The following is a 23,676-nucleotide window of genomic DNA, read 5'->3' on the forward strand; positions in this document are numbered from 1 at the left end:
TTATATAAAAGCTGAATTCACTATCGGCATATTATTGAAAAGTCTCAAAAATGTAGTATGCCCAAATCCAAGATAAAGAAAAGTAATGATATTGTGATGTTTGTATAACAAATACCTTTAGACAATGTGCAGGCTTGTGTGCGCCCATTTGTGTGTGCACAACTGGGCATGTGCTTTGACTGTGTGTCTGTGTGCGTATTAAATAACAGGACAATAGAATGAGGAGAATGTTTGAAATTACTTGAATGGTTTCATAAAAACTTCTTGGGATGTGGGATGTGTTTTACTAAGATTACACCAAGAAATGGCACCAGCTGCTTATCAGACTTGTGGTTTCAAAGAAAGGAAATCTTTTTTGTTTGTTTTAATTAAATGGGTCTTGAAAACATTGGTATTAAAAATAGATGATTACACCCTCAGATTGCCATTTTGATGTGTTCTCATACAAGTGGGATGAAGAGCTACTGTGCACATAAGTTTAAAAAAACTATTTGTAGTCAGTTTCTACACATGGACTCTAGAAAATGCACAAAAAAATATATGTGACTCTGGCAACCAATTGGTTTTTTTTTACCCTAGACTGGTCTCCTTTTTGAATTTGGATTGTTTGGCACAATATTGAAATTATGAAGCTTAAACTGACATCAAATCCTATTGCATCTGTTTCATATGTTGGGACAGGACCACCATGAAGGAGCACACCATTAAATATCCATGAGAATGTGTTCCAAGGATGAACTCTACAGCACACATCATCTGTCCTCTAGAGCCCCAGCTTTGCAGAGTTGAGCCCTGGAACAGCAGCAGCAGCACTCTCTGAGAGCCTGCTAAAAAGGCAGAATCTCAGGCCCCATTCAGACCACCTGGATCAAAATCTGCAATGTAACAAAATCTCCTGATATGATAATATTGGAGAGGCACAGGCCTAAATTATTTTGACTATTTCTTTAAAAGTGAAAGCAAATAGGTGTATCTACTCAGTGTCAATATCAAGAATATTATAGAAACTATAGTATTTGCTGGAGTATTTATCATTAGCTTTAAGTATAAGATACTCCGTTGCGTTTCAGCAATTAGTAAAAACACCATCCATCCATTTTTTCAAAAGTCGCATTGCCAAGATTATTAAACCTGTTGTATGCACTAAAAGATTGCAATGACTAAGCGGTTGTAGTCAGAAGTTGTGTTGTGGCTGCTCAGAGTAATTACTTCTCTGAGAATCTGTTCTGTGGTGTCACAAAGCGGTGTGGAAAAGTTTGTTAATACTTAACACGGTTCAATCACTGGAATTGGTTTCAGTGCGCATATACGCTGATCAGCTTTTATACAGGAGTCTGCAGCAGAGAAAGAAGTAGCTAGCAAGGTCCAGTCTGCGTGACTTAAACCATATTGGTGCTAATTCACTAAAAATTCACAAATCTGATTAATCTTTAGATCTGAAGTTACTGAGAGAGAGGATGGGAATAGAAGGAGAGAGAGAGAGAAAGAAAGAAAGTGAGTTGGGGGAGAGAGAGAGAGAAATTGGGGGAGGAAGAGAGAGGGAGAGAGAGAAGAAAAATCCACTACCTAAGAATGATGATGATGATGATGGTGATGAAGATGAATGTGATTTCAAAACCCTCCCCTGTTTCCAATTCTTCAAACAGTTGTTCCTACTTATTGGACTTCATTACAGCCAATTGCAGTCTGAATAGAAATAAATACAAAACTATATACCAAAACTATTCTGAGTGTCTGAAAAAAATGAGACTGATCCGTTAAATCAAGAATTCTCAAAGCCTGAGAGTTCTGTATCCTTCTGTTTCCACATTAAAACACTTTCCTCCTAAGATCCATGACACAAGGAAAGCTACAGCCAAATGCAAATCTTCATTCCTACATAGTGTTCTCCTGAGTCCCTGCCTTCTTCTTTATCTTGGTGAACCTTCAGAACACCCTGGAAGGAAATGGAAACCACCATGTTATCTCCCAGTTCTTCTCACTCCGTCCCCAAAAAGATCGGCCTGGAGTCAGTTCCCAACTTTCTCACTTCTGGTTCCTCTGAGCTCTCCAGACCCAAGGAGTTCTTCTTAAACAACTTGCCAACACCCAACTCCATCCTCAAAGAGAGGAAGATCCTCCGAAAGGCCCAGAAACCTGAGCAATGCAGCAGTTAGATCACAGGGCTTCAGCAACAGAGAGATCAGGGTTTGTGTCCCAGCTTAGTAGCTTGGTGGCTTTGGACAAGATAGTTCTTCTAAGTTTTTTTCCTCTTTAAAAAAACCCCATCTATTTCAGAAAGTGTTGTGAATACTAAACAAAAGATTGTACAGTTCAAGTTCTTAGGAAATGTGTATAATAAATGGTAACTCCTCCTTCTCCCACACTACCTCCAAGTTTCTTTTCTCTCTCCCCTTTCTCTCCTTCAGTCTTTTCCTTCTCTCTCTTTACCTACACTAATTTCCCTCTTCTACCATCACCACTCTTTATGCGCAAGCCCAAAATGCTCACAAGCAAAATATCACAAGCCAAAATAATGTTTCAGCAAAAAAGAGTCGCAGATCCCCAAAGACCATGTGTCCACAAGGACCATCAGCTATTTCTTACATTTCTGGTTAATGATCTATTTACTTCTATAACCTATAGTTTTCTCAGTTTCCCAGGAGCATTTGTGATGCTCAGACTTATATAGGATCTGGCTGAAGGAACACCACACAGAATGAATACTTCAACTTCCCTCAATCTTTGCTGTTTCCAATGAAATTGTATGGCATTATCAGACTTGAGTGTAATTCTGTTATCTCTCCTGTATCTCTTGACTTCTTCATTCCACACAGAGACTTCCCTGTAAATATTGAGTGGAGTGTAGAATGAGACTGAGACATTCACAACAATACCTGAACCTCTTAGCAACCAGAATTCCAGTCGCAAACTGAACATGACAATCCTTTAAAAGTCCACATGCTTTTTAGCACGTTGTTGTCCGCTTTTAGAGTAGCACTTTTCAACTTCCTGTCCTGGCACTGAGTTGTTTAAATCAATGACCATAAAGTGTATTGGTTCTAATAATTCTTAGAGTACTGAGTTGTGAATGAGTTAGTTTTTATAATATCAATTAAAAAGATTTAAAGTTTATTCTAGTGGTAGTATTTCTCTCAGTGCTGTGGTCTGAATGTGTCCTTCCAAAATTCATATGCTAAAATCTAACCTCCAAGGTGAGTGTGGTAAAAGGTGGGACCTTTGGGATGTGATTAGGTTATGAGGGCAGAGCCCTCATGGGTGAGAATATTGTTGCCATTATAAAAGAGGCCTGGGGGAGCTTGTTCACCTCTCCCACAATGTAAAGATGCAATTAGAGAGTGCATCTTTGAAACAGAGAGGAGGCCCTCATCAGACACTGAATCTGTGGTGCTCTGATCATGGACTTCCCAGCCTCCAAAACTGTGAGCAATACATTTCTCTTGTGTATAAATTACCCAGTCTAAGGTATTTTGTTATAGCAGCACAAATGGACTAAGACCGTTGCTTGCATTCTGATGTGCTTTGCAGGAGAGAATGTAGTTGCAGCAGACTGCTCAGGAATTGTACATCACCAGTAGCTTCTGTCTCAGCTAAGCGTGGGAGACTGATGCTGATGAGCCATTAACAATGGTGGAGATTCTGAATCACTGAAGCACTTGATAAAAGAAATGTCGAGAGTGATGTGAAAATCCACATATGCCCATGAGAGTATATTGAGTTTGTAAGTGTTGTTGCTTAGTGTGTCACAGAGAAGTTTATGAGAAACTATTTTGGAGTAAGAAACAACACAGAAGAATACAGTTTCAGCCTGAAATGGCGTATTTAGCCACTGACCATCAGAAACAATTACTTTTTACCTTAACCTAGATTTGTAATAGCAGGATGCATTGAATTCCTTCACTGAAGTGAAACCTTAGCAAATCTTTAAGTAGTACTCTAAAGTGACAAAAGGTGTTTACATTTACTAATGTAAATTTCTTGTGGAGATGAAGTTTTTATTCTTCTTGAGTCACAAGACTGCTCAAGAAGGAACCATTGTTTGTTCTACACCGCTCTGTTCTAAATGTTTGTTCCCCCAATATTCATATGTTGAAATTCTAATCCCCAAGGAGATAGTATTAGGAGGTGGGGCCTTCAGGACATGATAAGGTCATGAGGATGAAGACCTCAAGAATAAGATTCATTGCCTTGTAAAGAAGAACCAGAAGGATCCCTCATTTCTTCAATCATGAGAAGACACATGAGCAAGAAGACCGCCAGCTATGAACCAGGTCGTGGGCCCTTGCCAGACACTGAATCTGCCAACACTTTGATCTTGGATTTCCCAGCCTGCAGAACTGTGAGAAATAAATTTCTTTTCTTTATAATCCACTCAGTCTAAGGTACTTTTGTCCTAGCAGCCTGAATGTACTAAGACATAACACTCCCTTGCCGTTTTATTGTTGAGAAAGGAGGAAGGGTAGACCTTTTATTGTTGAGTAAGGTGGGGAGGAGAGGACTTTTGGGGTGAGCAGCATGTGCTTATTGCTGCTTGGAGTGGACTGTTTCTCACCCTCTACTGATGTGTTAAATGGAGTAGGATGTGATTGGGCATGTGGTTTTTAGCTACATTAAAGTAGCTTCTTTGGGCTGTGTGAGAGACACTAAATACCATTTCATAAACACTGAAAAATAAGTCTCTCTTTAGATAAACATTTAGCAGAGCAAGGATTTTGGAGATGCTAATTAATACCTTACATTTATATACAGCATATCCATTTTATACTTTGAAAAATACGATTTTATATAACCTGACATGGCAGCCAAGATGCAGAAAGCAAAGTAAGGGTCACATTCAGTGAGAGTAGTATTCCTACAGCAGGAAATAATTATGGTAAGCAATGTGGGAGGAGAGTCATCCCAAAGTTAGCTGACTAGAGTGGATTAAGTTCACATCTGGCTAATGAGACTATGCAAAAATGAGTCTGGGAATGCATGGAAGCGTTCAACAGTGCTGTCATTTTGGTTCTGTCCTTGTGAGCCTCAGCTGGCAGTGTTTCATTGGTGCATTCATTATGACATCATTTTATGGATGAGCAATTTGCAGGCCAAAAAGACCTGAGACTCCCTGGGGTGAAGGGAAATGCCACAGACATCCATGGTCTTGGATGCTCAATGAGTAAACCGGGATTTTTAAGCAGTTCCTAGGGCCTGTGAAATAGTTGGTCATAACCCAGGCCTATATCCTTTTGCCTGAGCTGTTTCAGGGAGGAGTTGTATACATCTACACATCCCATACTGGCCCCACATGTCCCTAATACATTAGAGCAAAGAAGACTAATATGGCAAGAGATGCTGCCATATTGAACTGAACTCTTTAATGGAATATGCTGAAGATTAAGACCCTTTTGCCTTGTTTCACTGATGCCAATTAACACCGTGTCATAATGTTGGCATGCATGAGACACAAGCAGTTTTACTCTAGGAAGAGAAATAAATTCAAGAATTTTTTTCCTGTATATGTAAGCCTTCATATATTGCACTATTTTAAGTATTATATGGAAAGATGCCCTTTCAGCTCTCTTTCTTCACACACACACACACACACACAATCACCCATCCTGGACATCCTATCTACTGTCCTGTATTAACCTCTCATAACTCTCAGAATTTTGCATGTTATCTAAAATAGGCTTACTTCTGTCCATCATACCTTTATTCCACATTTCCACCACTGCCCCAGCCTAGTATCACCACACTCATCTTCAAGACAACTGAAAAGACATGAAAAGCCTCCTTCAAGACAATTGAAAAGTTGGATATTTCATATCCAACTAGACAATGACTCTGTCTCCTAGCTTCTAGAAACTTGCTTTTGCCTCTGTCATTCTACATTCCATTCCATCTTGTGTTATCATTTAAGTACATATGCAAAGATATGGGGTACACACTTAAATGTATGTTAAAATTTGGAAGTGATTTATTAGCTGTTATCATAGGCAGGTTTGCTTGTGAAAGACAAAGCTGATCTGTATTTTTTATTTCAATTAACTTGGCTTGTCTTCGTGTGACTGAACACAGCTAATCAAAATATTATATGCATATATGTAGAGTCAGGTAATATAAAGACCACATAGAGAAACTACTGTATTTGCAAATTGATCATATTACTATAATCCCTAGCTTTGGCTATAATATCCATGGATGTCAAAGTCAGAGATATGATTTGCTAGAGGGCACATGAGAATAATGATTTTTTTGTCTATTGGAATTATTCTAACTAAATCTAATCAGTTTTTGGGGGTGGTTACATGATGTCAAGTTAGATATTAGCTGAACATAAATAAATGAATGGTATTCTTTACTTATATACATATCATTAGTTCTATATCAACATGTTTAATTTATCAAACATAAGCAGAAACTGTGGTTCTTTTGGCAGCTGCTAATTTGCCTGTCTGCTTCTTCACAAGATGTATATTATTATCTTATGACTCTGTCCCATATAAATAATGTGAACATTACTTATTCCTAATAAGAAGTACTCAATTTTAAAATACTGCCACACTCTTTCAAGTATTAGCTTACTGTTATATTTATAAAATATAAATAAACCTACAGTAATGTTATAAAAAAGATGCCTATTTTCAAAAGCAAACCAAGAAATGCAAGTTTTAGCAAGGTGCTCATTCTCATATTGAATGTAAAATTTCTATTACAAATTACAGTCTGATTTAATGCCTGCTTTAAGAAAAAATATTGTACCAAACTAAGGTTGCTTTAAACAATATGTAGAAAGTTTAGTGCCTCTTGTAGCATGACATCAACACAATATTTAATTTTAAAAGACCATGAAAATGAGACAAAAAGCAGTTAATACTTACAGTGCCAGTCAAAGCCATTTTTACACTATTATAAATTGCCAGACATATTTTATCATTTAAAAAGTGTACATGTTTTAGTGACAAGTAATGTAGCATCTTAAAAGAACATGGCCTTTGGCTTTAGACAGACTCAGATTCAAATTACAGTGTTGTCATTTAATAGGTTTTTGCCATTAGGTGACAAAACTTCAACCTGACCTCAGATTCTTCCTCTGTGGAAAGGGATTAATGGTAACTTTTTAAAAAGCTATAGTGACATGTTCAATGAAGCACTATACATAATAGCAAAACTAGAATACAACCTCATTGTCCAATTCCAGTTGTATTCGTCAGTTATTGTCACATCAATACATGTAAAAAACCATCTCCAGGCCAGGGGTGGTGGCTCATGCCTGTGATTTCAGCACTTTGGGAGGCCAAGGCGGGTGGATCACGAGGTCAGGAGATCGAGACCATCCTGACCAACATGGTGAAACCTTGTCTCTACTGAAAATACAAAAAGTAGCTGGGTGTAGTGGCATGTGCCTGTAGTTCTGCTGAGGCAGGAGAATCCCTTGAACCTGGGAGGCAAAGGTTGCAGTGAGACGAGATTGCACCACTGTACTCCAGCCTGGGCAACAGAGTGAGACTCCATCTCAAAAAACAAACAAACAAAAAACCCATCTCCAAACACCATGGTTTGCAACAGCAAGCATTTATTCCAATGCTTGTGGGTCTGCAGATCAACTAAGATTAGCCTACCTTGACGAGGCACAAATGGGCAACTCTGCAGTGGTGGGGCTTGGCTCCAAGGCCCAATTTGGGTTCAGGTTTGTTCCATGTATGCTTATTTGGGGACCCAAGCTTAAAGGATGGCAACTACCTATGGTGAATCATCAAAGCACCAGAGACACACTAATTAGGGTAAGCACAATTAAGATCTCTGTACAAAATCCATTAACTTCCATTGGTCAAATTAAGTTCCATGGCCAAGCTCAATATAAACAGAAAGTCTTCTATAGTCAGAGGGGAGGGAAGTAAATATGTGCTGCACAATTATCCAAATATCACAATGGCTAAGTAGTAACTGATTTAATGATTAAGTAGCATTCATATGACAAAAGGCTACTTATCCATTAAAAATGTAATTAGAAAAAAATGACTGGCAGAGTAGTATTCTTATGATCTACCGTCAAGGAAAAAAGTAAGCTATCAAAAGATACATAGACAGAAAATTATAGAAAGGTTTTGGAATGAAATATTACCAGTGGTTACCTTTGAGAAATGAGATATTGGATGATTTTGATTATTTCCCCTCTACAAACTTTTCAATGTTTTCCAAGTCAGCTGAACTGATTACATATTATTTTTGTTATTTTAAATAGTTAATTAATAAAATGTTCCTCCAATTTTAGAAAAACATAAACTCTTATTTGAGGCAACAGCATCACCACATTAATATGGCTCAGATGAGAAAAAAAGTATGTTGTGATTATAAAGCATAAAGCAAATATAAGGGATTTTTAAAAAAATAATTTCATTTATGTCTCGAATTCCAGCATTCTATATTTTAAGTGTTTCCTGGGAGCATGAAAAATGTCTTTATCTCGTCCTCATTCTCAAAAGATAATTTTACTGAGTATAAGATTCTAGCTTGACATTAATTTTCTTTCAGAGCTTTGAAGATATTATTCTGGCATCCATTGTTGTTAATGGGAAGTCTACTTCAGTTTAATTTTCATTTGTTTGAAGTTATTTTATCTTGTGTCTCTTTTCAAGATCTTTTTGTCTTTGGTGTTCTGCTGTTTCATTGCAATGTGTCTAAAAGTGTGTGTGTGTGTGTGTGTGTGTGTGTGTGGGTTTCATTCTACTTTATATTAGCATTTGTTGGATTTCCTGAAACTAAAGATTGCAGTCCATAACAATACTAGACAATCCCACATCACTAACTCTTTGAGTATTTCCTTGTTCCCATTCTCTCTCTCTCTTTCTACTTCTGAAACTTCAATTACCTTCTCTACCTTCTGTTTTGCTCAACTATCTTTCCTATTTTCAATCTCTTTCTCCCTATATTATATTCTCAGGAATGCCTTTATTTCCAGACTGATCATTTGGTTCTTTTTTCAAATCTACCTAATGATTTCTGAAAAATCTCTTATTCTTCATCATCTTACTATGTTCTTACTTTTTTTGAAAGATGAGGCTGATATTTACTTCAAAGTATATGTGTGTCTTTCCAAAATCTGCAACATTTTGAGCTGGAATCATCAGGTTGACTTTTCTTTTCTGGTGATTCTCATTCACATTTGCTTGCATGGTCTCAATCTCCTGAGAACATCCTTTCTTAGTTCATCAACTAGGGATGGCACCTTTTGGAGACTTTTGATTTGAGGCTGTTTCTTTGCTTTTCCATTTTCCCTTGCACAGACCAGGCTTTGTTTCTACTCTGTCCATGCAGTTCTGGACTACCAGGAATGGCAGATGTCCTCAGGGCAAACAATGGCTTTTGAACTTGTCTACTTTCTGGAGTCACACCTTTTCTCATTTCTGCCCATCAAGATTTTTTTGACTTGTTTATCAGACATATAACACAAAAATATATTATTTTACAAAACTTCATTCAGTATTTTTAGGCATTGTTTACTGGAAGAGTTTTTTCTAAACAACGATCCTACTATATTTTCAGAAGTAAAAGTGCCTAATCGTCTTTTAAATTATTTTCTTCCTCTATATGAATGAACACCTTTCATAGATATGCTTTGTGTTATGGATGTAGACATCCCTGACACCTACTATAGTACGAGACACATATAAAGAATAAGGAAGTGGTGAAACCCTGTCTCTACTAAAAATACAAAAAATTAGCCGGGCGTGGTGGCAGGCGCCTGTAGTCCCAGCTACTTGGAGGCTGAGGCAGGAGAATGGCGTTAACCCAGGAGGCAGAGCTTGCAGTGAGCCGAGATTGCACCACTGCACTTCAGCCTGGGTGACAGAGCGAGACTCCTTCTTAAAAAAAAAAAAAAGAATAAGGAAGAAATTAATGGAATCAATTATATAATCTTAGAGCATAAGGTCTTTGAAAACTATAAACCATTTTAGAAATATAGGACATTAGTACTTCCCCAAGGGATTTAGAAGTCAAGTTTTTATTTTACCATAAAGGTTCCTAAATGAGATTTTATAGCCCAGTGAACATTTTAATTATTTGAAAATTAAACTGTCAAGATTTGGCTAAAAGTCTATAATTTATACATAACCAAATATATTTTTTTAAAAATTTATGACAACTGGCAAAAAGATTACATTTGATATTAGAATATTATGTTTTAGTCACCTTGCTCTTTTACTTAATTGTCGGACCCAAGGAAAAGACAACCTATGGGTTTCTTTATCTGTAACATTGATTTATTTGGTAAAAATGTTTTGCCCTGTACACAAATGAGCACGTATAATAGAGGATAACAAAAATGATTCATGCAAGAAACTCATATATTTTAGGGAAACATTTTAGGCCTGGGTCTTAGAGGAAGACTTGAGGCATAGTGATTTATTTTCAACTTGAATCTGCTGTTTATCGCCTGATCAAAAAAAAACTTGTTTCCTTTTTTTTGTGCTTTTCTAAAAGGATATTCACAATACGTGTAAAGCCAAGCATTTAAACATAGAAATGTGAAATTTTCCATATGCTTTTGCTGGGGGATAAATATGCTTTTTTAAAACTCCATTGATGAAAATTCCTGGGTAAAGAGCAGACGTGTGTATGTGTGTGTGTGTGTGTGTGTGTGTGTGTGCTGTGTCTACTTGTGTATTTACTCTTGTTTGTGGTTCACATATTTTGCGGTTGAATTATCCAGTTTGTTCCCTCCCTTCTGATGAAGTCTTGCATTCCAACTTCATTGCAGTGTGCAGTTCGTCTGTGTGGTTTGCTTTTTCTTGCATCTGAAAATAATTCGGGAGAAATAGAAACATAAAATTTGATTTAACCTGAAAAATCTTTTCTTCATTTCTTTTTAAAATATGACCAGTTCAGCCCTTTCTATATAAGGATAAAGAGTCAAAGTCAGGCTAATCCAGGAAAAATGTGAGCCTGAAGAGTTCCTCAAATCCGATATTCGAGCAAACCAATCCCAAAATATCCAAGACTTATTCCTTGGCTCCGAGAACTGCAACATCATAGGAATGGCTTTTTCCCATTATTGGCAGTTCTTTTGCTTGTTCACACTTTGCCACTGAGGTTTTCTTCTCAAGATTCTTCTCGAGAAAGATGGAGTTTAATTAGAATGAATACTGTATTCCTAAAGTCACAAGAGGTGCAAGTCAAAATTATTTTATTTTCAGGCATCAGTACAAAATATTTAAACCTGGAGGACTGCGCTCCAAAATTATACCAAAAATAGAAAACATTTTTAAAATTATGGAACATCAAATTCAATGAAATACCACCCATGGATATTTACAAAAGTTTTAAAACTATGGTATGTGTTTATTATAAAGTTAAATGGAAAAGTTTAGAATCTAAAATTATATGATGCTACATTAGTACAACTATGTACAACTATTAGTACAACTAAAAAGGAATATAAAAATAAATCAAGCAAAAACATACCGTTAAAAAACCCTGTTAATTAGTCATTATCTTTTTGTTTGGAGAATATGTGATTTAAAATCTTCATCCATGTTTGAAACTCAATGAGTATCAATATTTTCATGATTTTTATTTCTGTATTATTGATTTATATATTTATTTTGAGGTAGCAGTGTGTTAAGGCAGAACAAGTTTCCAAAGACCTGTGTTTTAATTATATATTTTTTTACCATTTACTAATGAAAGCTTCATATTTTTATCTATATGGCTTAAATAATACATCATCCTAAGACTGTATGTCAGTTCATCTCTTCTTCTGGTGACTCACTGAAAAGTATTTTTATGTATGAAAACTACACATATATATATATGGAGAGAGAGAGAGAGAGAGAGAACTAGATAGCTATTTAAAAATGTATTTGTATTGGCAGATGTCACAGATCAGGTGTTTCACTTTGACGTTTCATTTCAGACAGAAGTGCTTGCCTTGGTGACCCAAAAAAGGCAGGATCTGGCCGGGGCAAGGTGATTATTCTGTTTGATGTGGAGAATAAGGGCCAGTTTGTGGTACTGACAGAAGAATGAAAGCAAAGGTAGACTAGAGATCATCTCTTTCACAGGTTTCTCCGCATTAGGTTCTCCCAGGCAAAGGCACATTTCTCTAACTGTCAGATGTTGCTTTAAATTCCCAGCTTGTGGTAGGCATTAATTCATCATGGTAAAGCCTCATGTGAGATTATTCACCAAGTAACTGAGTATATTTTCTCTGAACCCAATTTTCACATCATCACACTCAGTCAACTTAGTTCTAAAACTTTTTTAAAAGCATGAACATTTCTAGAATTTTCATCTCCAATCTACACCCATCTGATTTTTCAATTGCCACAATCCAGTTTTCAGTACAAACTGTAGAAATCACCTTCAATCTATTAGAATTTGCATATTTTTCTATTTATTATTATTCTTCAAGAGAAATATTTTCCCTCTAGTCAAAGATTGATGCCTTCTGGCACCTTCAAATAACATCTTCTGTGGATGTGATTTCTTAGAAGTTTTTTTGAAAGATGTTATAAAGCCATGTACTGAAAAACCACATTCTCCTCCAACATAGTGCAAATTATGTTATACCAAAGCCTCATGAACAGCCTACCTATTTAAAGTATCCAGTGAAGAGATTTGACAGTGGTTTGTCTATGAAGTTTCAACCTGTGCCATTTAAGGCAAACCAATTGCATTAACTGCTCTGAGAGGACATTTGTCTTGACCACTCTAGTTGAATTTTTAAGGAGAAAGTCATTTTTGAAGCAGTAAACATTCTTTTGGGTATTTAAATTAATATGGAATCATAATCATAACTCCCATAATCATATGGGAACTTGGATCCTTGAAAGGCATGAAGCATCAGTCAATCTGGAGGTTCAGATAAGCTATTCAAAATGATTATGGACTTTTTATATTCTAGTCAAATGTGGCTGATGAACAATATTTTAGGGGAAACAAATATTGTTGCATATTATTAAAGTTTTTAACAGTCTGTATTGCAAGTAACTGATTGGTCCAGCTTGGGTAATGGGCTCTCCCACTTGATCCACTAGGAAGCATAAATCTCCAAAGCAAAACTGAGGTGTTACTACCAAATGAATGGGAAAGAAGATTAGAAAGGCTGAAAAAAATAAAATTGTCCAGTCCTTTTTATTTTATTTATTTTGCATGTTCCTTAAATCAGAGCTGGTGAGATATATTTATAAAAAACAATGGCCTTTCCCTACAAACGCTGGTTATTTAAAATATTTGAACTCTTCTTTCCTTCCTTCCTTCCTTCCTTCCTTCCTTCCTTCCTTCCTTTCTTCCTTCCTTCTACTTTATTTCTGCCCTTCTACCCTTCTTTCTTCCTTCCTTACTACCTTCATTAGTTCCCTTCCTCCCTTTCTTCTATCAGGGCCACAGTGTCATTCTAAAGCACAATACTAAATATACAGCGCAGGTTCAAGTTAGCAACTGAGACTCAGAATCCCAAAACAAATCACTTATCAGAGCTTTTCAGTTTTGTAGTTTGCTGTAAGGTCACTTAGATATCTGTGCAGAATCATGTTATTCTGTTTTATATAATAAAATAATAAGTGCTTTCAAAATTTAAAAATAAACAGATTTTCTCCAATTTCAGGTATTCTATCATAATTTCTTAAAACTCTGTATCCTGCAGTAATAAAACAGTTATAGAATTAGAAAAGGACTTTTAACGGAAAATCTTGTAGAGCTGGTCTACAACTTTTAGTTTGTTTACTGTGCTCAGGATTGCTCTTTTATACTGAATAAAGACATATTTCTTGCTATTAAAATTAGTCAAAAATTACGTAATTGCATTAAAGATATGTCCTTTAAGGTGGTTCTCCCGAGAGCACTAGGACTTTTCTGTTTCTCAGGTGAACTTACTAGAGAATTTTTGTGACATGGCACAAACCCTTTCCCAAAAGACACTGATGTAGTTGGTGTTAGGAGTCATGTTCTTTTTGCCCACCATTCAGTCCTTTATAAATTTCACAAGAGAAATATTTTCTGTTTTTCTTTTTATTTTCTTGTGAAAAACATTGTCTGAAAAGCCAGCTGGTCATTTACATGTCTTATATATTGGCTGATTATCATTTGCCATTATCTTTAGGTCAGAAGATGCTATATATACATGGGCTGGGGGACTTGTTCATGACTATGCATCACTCATCCAGTAGAATCCTTCAAGGATTAACAGGCTAAACTTGATTGTAATTAAGATGATTTTCTTTCTATTCAAACAGATGTATAAGGAGACCATTTTATACTCAAGTAATAAAGTTAATGAATGTGATTTCAAATAATATCTTTAAAATGAAAATGCTCATAGAAGGAGTTAGGAAAGTTCAATCAAAATTGTCAATAAGAGAAGATTTCTACTTCTGAGAAGATGGAGTAGACATACATCTACAAAATGGATAGACCTTAAAAAAGAAATAGACAAGACTACAATTATACTTAAGGTTTCAACATCCCTTTCTCAGCAACTGACAGAACTGAACAAAAATTCCGCAAGGATATAGAAGAATCAACAACACCATCAATCCACAGACTCAAGTGAACATTTGTAGAATACTGCACCCAACAACAGCAGATTGCACATTCTTTTCAAGCACTCAGGGAATATATATCAATATAGACTATATCCTAGGCAATAAAACAAAAGCCAAGAAATTTATAATAATTGAAATTACATAAAGTATATTCTCTGATCACAATGGAATCAACCTGGATACCAGCAGCAAAAAGATATCGGAAACATTTCCAACCACTTGCAAAATAAACTGCATATTTCTAAATAGTCCAGGGATCAAAGAGGAATTCTCAAGGAAAATAAAAAATAAATGGAATAGAATGAAATTTAAAATACAACATATTTAACTATTTGGGGCATAGTTAGTTCTGAGGGGGAAATTTGTAATACTAAATATTTCCATTAGAAAGGATGGAATGTGTTATATTAGTCATCTAAGCGCCTACTTCAAGAATCTCAAAAAAAAGAGCAAAATGAACTTAAAGCCAGCAGAAGAAAGGCAATAATAATGATGATAGCAGAAATAAATAAAGTTTAAAAGAAAAACCAATGAAACAAAAAGCTGTTCCTTTGAAATGGTCCATAAAATTGACAGCAGTTTGACTAAGAGAGATTGACAAAGTAAGACTGACAGAGAAAAAGAAAGGCAACACAAATTACTAATATCAGGAATAAAGACCTTAACAAGCTCAAAAGGCTTATAATGGAATATTACAAATGACCTACACACATAAATTGGATGACTTAGAAGTGTACCAGTCTTCAAAAAGCACAGGTTACTACAACTCACCAAATATTAAACAGATAATTTAACTAGTCCTAAAACTAGTAAGGAAATTGAATTTATAATCTAAAAATCAATTATACAAATGTTTAAACAAAAAGTAATGCTAATTCTACACAATCTTTTCTAGCAAGTAGAAGAGGAGGAAATACCTCCCAATTAGTTTTGTGAAGCTAATATTATCCCGATACTAAAACAAGATGAAGCAGTATAAAAATAAAAAATATAGAACTATATCTTTCATGAATGCAAATATAAAAATTAACAAAATATTAGCAAATAGAATTCAGCAATATATAAAATAATTACACACCATGACCATGCAGAGTTTATTTCAGAGACACAATATTGTTACAATATTTTGATATTAATCAAAGTAGTCCACCGTATTAATAGGCTAAAGAAGAAAAATCACATGATTATATCAACTGATACAGAAAAGGCATTTGACAAAAATTTACCACCCATTCATAATAAAAACTTTCAGAAAACGAGGAATAGAGGGAAACTTCCTCAACTTGATAAAGAGCATCTACAACTAACATTATAAATAAATAAACCTCAATCTAACCTTCACACATTACATAAAATGTAAGTCAAAATGGATAATAGACTTATTGTAAAATGTGAAACTATAAAAGCTTTAGAAAAAAAACATAAGGGAAAAGAGAAAATCTTATGAATCTAGGCCTAGGCAGAGAGCTGTCAGACTTGATACCAAAAGTATGATTCAAAAAGAAAAAAAAAGTAATAAATTTGACTTTATCAAAATTTTAAAAACTTTTGCTTTGAAGAAGACCCTGATAAGATGCTCTGAAATTAGGCTACTGACTGGGAAAAAAATTTCAAACCACATATTCAAAAAGAATGAGTATCTAAAACATATAAGAAACTCAAAAACTATTTTAACTAGGGAGAGATGGTATCTTATTGTAGCCTTAATTTGCGTTTCTCTGATTATTAGTGATGTTGAGCCTTTTTTCATATACCTGCTAGCATTTGTATGTCTTCTTTTGAGAAATATCTATTCAGATCATTTGACTATTTTTCAATTAAGTTATTAGTTTTTCTGCTATTGAGTTGAGTTTCTTATATATTCTGGTTATTAATTACTTGCAGATGGGTAGTTTGCAAATGCTTTTTTTCCATTCTGTAGGTTGTCTCTTCACTTTGATTGTTTCCTTTGCTGTGCAGACGCTTTTTAGCTTAATATGATATCATTTGTCCATTTTTGCTTTGATTGCTTGTGCTTTTGAGATCTTACTCAAGAAATCTTTGCCCAGACCAGTGTCCTGGAGAGTTTACCCAATGTTTTCTTCTAGTAGTTTCATAGTTTCAGGTCTTAGATTTAATTCTTTAATCTATTTTGATCTGATTTTTGTATATGGTGACAGACAGGGGTCTAGTTTCATTCTTTTGCATATGGATATCCAGTTTTCCCAGCACCATTTATTGAAGAGACTGTCTTTTTCCCCAGTGTATGTTATTGGCACCTTTGCCAAAAATTAGTTGACTATAAGTGCATGGATTTATTTCTGAGTTCTCTACTCTGGCTATTCTGGGTTTTTTTTATGGTTCCATATATATGTAAAGATTATTTTTTCTGTGTCTGTGAAGAATGTCATTGGTATTTTAAAAAGGATTGCATTAAAGCTATAGATTGCTTTGAGTAGTGTGGACATTTTAACAATATTGATTCTTCCAATCCATGAACATGGGATATCTTTCCATTTTGTGTATGTGTGTGTATCTAGATGCTGGTGAGGATGTGGAGAAAGGGGAACACTTGAACACCGATGGTGGGGATGTAAATTAGTACAGCCACTATGGAGTGCAGTATGGAGGTTCTTCAAAAAACTAAAAATAGAACTGTCATATGATCCAGCAATTGCACTGCTAGGTATATATTCAAAAGAAAGGAAATCAGTATGTGGAAGAGATATTGACACTCTCCGGTTTATTGCAGGACTATTCACAGTAGCCAAGATATGGAATCAACTTAATGTCTATCAAGAGATGAATAGATAAAATGTGGTACATATACACAATGGGATATTATTCAGCAATAAAAAAAAGAATGAAATCCTGTCACTCACAACAACATGGATGAAACTTGTGGACATTATGGTAAATGAGATAAGCCAGAAACAGAAAGACAAATATCACATGTTCTTATTCATATGTGGGAGCTGAAAAAAAAACCTCACGGAGCTAGAGAATATGAATAATGATTATTAGAGGTTTGGAAGGATAGTTGGGAACAGGAGATAAAGAGGGAATGGGCAATAGGTACAAACATACAGTTAGAAGGAATAAGATCTAGTGTTCACTTGCACAACAGGGTAATTATAGTTAATAATTTATTGTATATTTCAAAATAACAAAACGAGTGGAATTGGGATGTTCCTTACACACAAAAAAATGATATATATTTGAGGTGATAGATATCCCAATGACCCTGATTGGATCATTACACATTACTTGCTTGTACTAAAATATTACATGTTCCCTACAAATATGTACAACTATTATGCATCCATAAAAAATTTTTAAAAATAAAGCAAAACAGGGCCGGGCGCGGTGGCTCACACCTGTAATCCCAGCACTTTGGGAGGCCGAGGCGGGCGGATCGCGAGGTCAGGAGATCGAGACCAGCCTGGCTAACACAGCGAAACCCCGTCTCTACTAAAAATACAAAAAAATTAGCCGAGCGTAGTGGCGGGTGCCTGTAGTCCCAGCTACTCGGGAGGCTGAGGCAGGAGAATGGCGTGAACTCGGGAGGCGGAGCTTGCAGTGAGCGGAGATGGCACCACTGCACTCCAGCCTGGGTGACAGAGTGAGACTACGTCTCAAAAAAAAAAAAAAGCAAAACAGTATAAAATAAAAAAGTAGAAAAAACAGGTGAAATAAATTTTAGTAGCATTTTTTTGATCCAATATAAATATTGTCATTCAACATGTAATCAATGTAATCAGCATGAAAATATTGATGAGATGTTTTACTTTGTTTTTTTTTTTTGCATTCAGTCTTGAAAGATGGGAAGATCAGGAGCAGTCTGGGGTCATGGTATATGAATGAACTAGTGAGAGTGGGCACAAAGTCTGAAGATCTTCGTAGTGCATGCTAATGTCTAAGGGAGAATATACCTACCCTAGAAGAGACATTAAACAACCAGGTAATTGGAGTAGACAAAGTGTCAGCCAGTCAATATCAGCCATACTCTGTCATCAGAGACTTTAGTGTTTGGACAATAAGCACATGAACAGAGTAACCATGGTGTAAGGCATGCAGGTTTTGCATGGGCCCCACCCATTTACTGAAGCTATTATAACTTCCGTCACTGCCAAATGTCCCAGAAGTAGCAACAGAGACCAACTCTAAGCCCCCAGTACAGCACTATCTCTTCAGGGGATCAACCAGCCAACCTAGTGGCAAGTTAAATATATTGGATTTCTTCCATCTTTGAAGGATGGAAGCATTAATTCATTTCAAATTAATGCTTTTTGAACGTATACATATTCCAGGTATGGTTCTGTGTTTCCTGTCAAAGAACCTCAAACAGCACCATTAGCCATGGGATTACAGAGAGTTTAGTCCATCAACAGGAGATCTCATATAGCATTGCATCAGACTAACACAGCAGTTCTTAACCATGGGCAATTCCTTATCTCCCATATCCCACCCCCAAGACATTTGGCCATGTCTGGAGACATTTGTGATTGTTAGAAAAGGGAGGATATTACTGACATCTAGTGGCTAGAGAGTTGCTGCTAAACATCCTATAGTGGACAGGACAGCCTCCCTCAATAAATAATGCACCCTAAAATGTCAATATGCCACTGTTCAGAAATTGTGGACTAAGAGCAACCTCTATCCTGTTTTCCATAATGGCTGTATTGATGTGCATTCCTGTAAACAGTGTAAAAATATTCACTTTTCTCCACATCCTCACAATACTTGTCTCTTGTTTTTTTTGATACACATCCTAAAAGGTGTGAGCTGATATGTCATTGTGGTTTTAATTTGCATCTCCCTGGTAATTAGTGATGTTCAGTATTACTTGTCAACCCTTCGTATCTCTCTTTTGAGGACTGTCTACTAAGGTTCTTTGCCCATTTTTTAATCAGAGTTTTTCTTGCTGTTGAGTTGGGTCCCTTATACACTTTTGATATTAACTCCTTATGAGATATGTAGTTTACAAATATTTACTTCTATTCCACAGGTTGTCTCTTTATTCTGTTGATTGTTTCCTTTGTTGTAAAAGAGACTCACTTTATAGGAGAATAGGTGCAACAGTGGCTGGGTGATTATAAGATCAGCTGTTCCTATTAGAAACTACACCATCCAAAAGAGGCTGCCATTAAAGAGCAATAAAATAGTTCATAGAAGTCATAGGCAAGGCAGAAGCTTGAAAATGATACCATGTAAGGATAAGAAATCATATTCCAAGATAGTCTATATTCAAGTCTCATGACCATTGTATGGTGCTGTGCCCCATTATTTAGATATGTGGTGCTCCATTGGTTACACATGGTGGCAGGAATGAAGAGTTGAAAATAGCAATATGGCCATCTTCACAATATTGATTTTTCCTATCCATGAGCATGGAATTTTTTTCCATTTGGTTGTGTCCTCTCTTATTTCCTTGAGCAGTGGTTTGTAGTTGTCCTTGAAGAGGTCCTTCACATCTCTTGTAAGTTGTATTCTTAGGTATTTTACTCTCTTTGTAGCAATTGTAAATGGGAATTCACTCATGATTTGGCTCTGCTTGTCTATTGTTGCTGTATAGGAATGCTTGTGATTTTTGCACGTTGATTTTGTATGCTGAGACTTTTCTGAAGTTGCTTATCAGCTTAAGGAGTTTTGGGGAAAAACCACAATGAGATACCATCTCACGCCAGTTAGAATGGCGATTACTAAAAAGTCAGGAAACAACAGATGCTGGCAAGGCTGTGGAGAAATAGGAATGCTTTTACACTGTTGGTGGGAATGTAAATTAGTTCAAGCATTGTGGAAGACAGTGTGGTGATTCCTCAAGGATCTAGAACCAGAAATACCATTTGACCCAGGAATCCCATTACTGGGTATATACCCAAAGGATTATAAATCATTCTACTATAAATACACATGCACACGTATATTTATTGAAGCACTATTTACAATAGCAAAAACTTGGAACCAACCCAAATGCCCATCAATGATAGCCTGGATAAAGAAAATGTGGCACATGTACCCCAGGGAATACTATGAAGCCATAAAAAAGGATGAGCTCATGTCCTCTGTGGGGACATTGACGAAGCTGGAAGCCATCATTCCCAGCAAACTAACACGGGAACAGAAAACCAACCACTGCATGTTCTCACTCATAAGTGGGAGTTGAACAATGAGAACACATGGACACAGGGAAGGGAACATCACACACCGGGGCCTGTTGGGGGGTGGGGCATAAGGAGAGGGAGAGCATTAGGACAAACACCTAAAGCATGCAGGGCTTAAAACCTAGATGACAGGTTGATAGGTGCAGCAAACCACCATGGCACATATATACCTATGTAACAAACCTGCACTTTCTGCATATGTATCCCAGAACTAAAATAAAGTAACATTTAAAAAAAAAAAGAAAATAGCAATGACACATAGGGAGTTTCTGCTTCCTTTTTCTGAAATTCTCAACTCCATGTGTGTCGTGGTCTGGGTTCCTATCATGGGAATATCTATCAGTGAAACATAAGCTATGATTTTGGCCTGGGCACTTCAGACTCCATATGCCAAGGGGCCAGTTGGCAAGGGGGGAATACCATATTGATAGAAGCAATTGAGCTGATCATCAGGAGAAAGGCTGTTATGACACACTGGGGCAGAGGAGGAACATATTTGGTACTTGATTATCTCATGGCAATTCATTGCCCAGTTTTCATGATAAATTGACAAATATAGTAGCCACAATCTAATAAGGGCTTGATGACCAGATGTTTAGACAATCAGAGATATGGGTTTGGGTCATCTAACCAGGTAAGCCACCAAGACCAGGTGCTAGCTGTGGGAGAAGTGATTCTAGGATAGAGTGTAGAGGAAGAGGACAATAAACTATCACAGATGTAGCCTCAAGCCCAACTGCATCAGTGAGAGATAGCGTTTCTCCATTAACTTTCCCCTAGGAAGCCTACTGCAGGAAAGAAATCCCTCAGAGTCCTGAAGATACAGCTTTCAGAACTTAGGTGAAGCAAGAGGACTCAAAGCGTGCAAGAATGGACAGTACAGAATGCTCTGCTACACTGCTCAGATTCCTCCTTCAGGAAGGAAGGACAAATTCCCTCAACTTCTGGGAGCATTGATGGTTGAGCTCTCAGCCATCAGACCTTTTTGGTAGTCGCCCTCTTCTGAAAAGTGGCACATTGCCCAAGATCTTTCCTCCTCCAGAGCACAAGCTGCATCTGAAGACTGATCGATGTGGGGTGTGATGGTCTGGTCTCCTTTCTCCAACTAAAGGACTGTTCTAACCTCAGGGCTCTCCTTGAGGTTTCCTTAGTTAGTTCTTATTACTATGTTGCAGTCCAACTTCTTCTTTGGCCTAATTCTACTTTCCTCCCATTCCCCTATTGTTGATCCTGACAGCAATTTCCCCTCAAATTTCTGTAAACTAAGCACCATCTCAGAGTCACCTGACCTGCAACATTATTACATACACTATAGTCCGTGCACTTAAAGATTTAGTGAAAGTATGTTGCTGAAGCTTGCCAGAACTTCCCTTCTTCCACTGAAAATTTGTCTGTTTGTAGATAGACACCATTCATTCTCTTCTCTACTTTGGCCAATTATCTTATGTTTGGGAAGGTGTTCTGCTAGAAGACAGAATAGCAATTCCTAGAACTAGAAAGAAAAACACATCAAAGTCTGTCCTTTCTTATGTCTTTTCTATCTACAACAAATACCCTGTGATAAAAAGGATGATAGGAAATATAAGTAGTTTGAGTCCACCAAATATTTGGCCTGAAGTATTTGTGTATGAAATACAACTCACTTGATGTGGGCTCAAATTCACCAGCACTTCTTTTCTTTCTTCTCTTTTCAGAAACAGACTTTATTTATATCAATGTTAACATCAATCACATAACCATCAGGAAGGCTGTAAATTTGACTTTTTTTATCCAGTAGTTGGCCCAAGTTTTCATTTCTCCTATTTTATTTATTAATTATTATTATTATTATTTTGAGTTGGAGTCTCACTCTGTCACCCAGGCTGGAGTGCAACGGCATCATCTCAGCTCACTGCAACCTCCGCCTCCTGGGTTCAAATGATTCTCCTGCCTTAGCCTCCTGAGTAGCTGGGATTACAAGTGCGTGCCACCACGCCTGGCTAATATTTGTATTTTCAGTAGAAATGGGGTTTCACCATGTTGGTCAGGCTGGTCCCGAACTCCTGACCTTGCGATCCACCAGCCTCGGCTTCCCAAAGTGCTGAGATTACAGGTGTGAGCCACCACGCCCGGCCCATTTCTTTTCTTATATATCAGCCTATGCCAGGGGAGAAACTGGCTGAGGTTAAAGGCTAATGTCAAGTACTAACTAAACAACAAATGGGTAACCTTAACGATGCAATATCCTGGTTGAAATTGTTAGTCAATTTTTTTGGCAGATCTGAGATCTATGTGTCTCTATTCAACAAGTAAATGTAGACTATTTCCTTAAATGCAAATTCCTATAAAAAAAATCAGAAGTATATTATGTATTTAAAGTTAAAAAGCATATAACTTTTTAAATGATTAATACAATTCACCAGTATATGCCATCATTTTCATTGAAAGTTCTTAATCATGAATTTTATTTACTTAATAATATTATTCAATATTTTTCTTTCATTTTTATTAATCTGATTTGTTATGGCTTCTCAAAAAAATCTTGTCCTTTTCATCTAGTTTGTTCAATTTATTTTCATGAAATTGGTCACATACTTAATCTTTCATTCCTTCTTATATAACCAAATTTCCATCCGGTATAATTTACCCTGAGCCAAAGAACCAGAAGCCAAAAGAACTTCCCGTAGCATTTCCTGTAATACATTATCTGCTGATTAACACTTTTCTAGGTTGATAAGTTATATAGTTGTCTTCCATTTAGTTTAAAGATGTTGTTCCATTGTCTTCTGATTTTCATTGTTTCTGATGAGAGGTCAGCCTTGTTTCTTATTATTGGTCCGCTGCATTTAATGCGTAAAATGTCTTTTCTTCTCTTGCTTTTCAAATGTTCTGTTTCTGATTTTCAGAAGTTTAATATAATGTCCATTGCTTGTTTTTTGCTTAGATTCCTGAAATTATGTGTGGGTTTTTAAATAAAGTTTGATAATTTCTAACCATTATTTGGTTAAGTAATTTTTCTGCTTCAT

General features: G+C 36.3%; 1 long non-coding RNA gene across 1 annotated transcript in view; it reads left to right on the top strand.

Annotated features, from left to right (window-relative positions):
- LOC100605828 overlaps positions 1 to 23,676 on the top strand; it is a 35,573-nt gene that overhangs the window by 8,655 nt on the left and 3,242 nt on the right. Inside the window, exon 2 of the long non-coding RNA XR_178047.1 lies at positions 11,900 to 12,020. This is a non-coding gene — a long non-coding RNA (uncharacterized LOC100605828). The remainder of the gene's footprint in view (positions 1 to 11,899; positions 12,021 to 23,676) is intronic.

Source organism: Nomascus leucogenys, chromosome 3 (genome assembly GCF_006542625.1).
Source record: "Nomascus leucogenys isolate Asia chromosome 3, Asia_NLE_v1, whole genome shotgun sequence".
In the NCBI taxonomy this organism is placed as follows: domain Eukaryota; kingdom Metazoa; phylum Chordata; class Mammalia; order Primates; family Hylobatidae; genus Nomascus; species Nomascus leucogenys.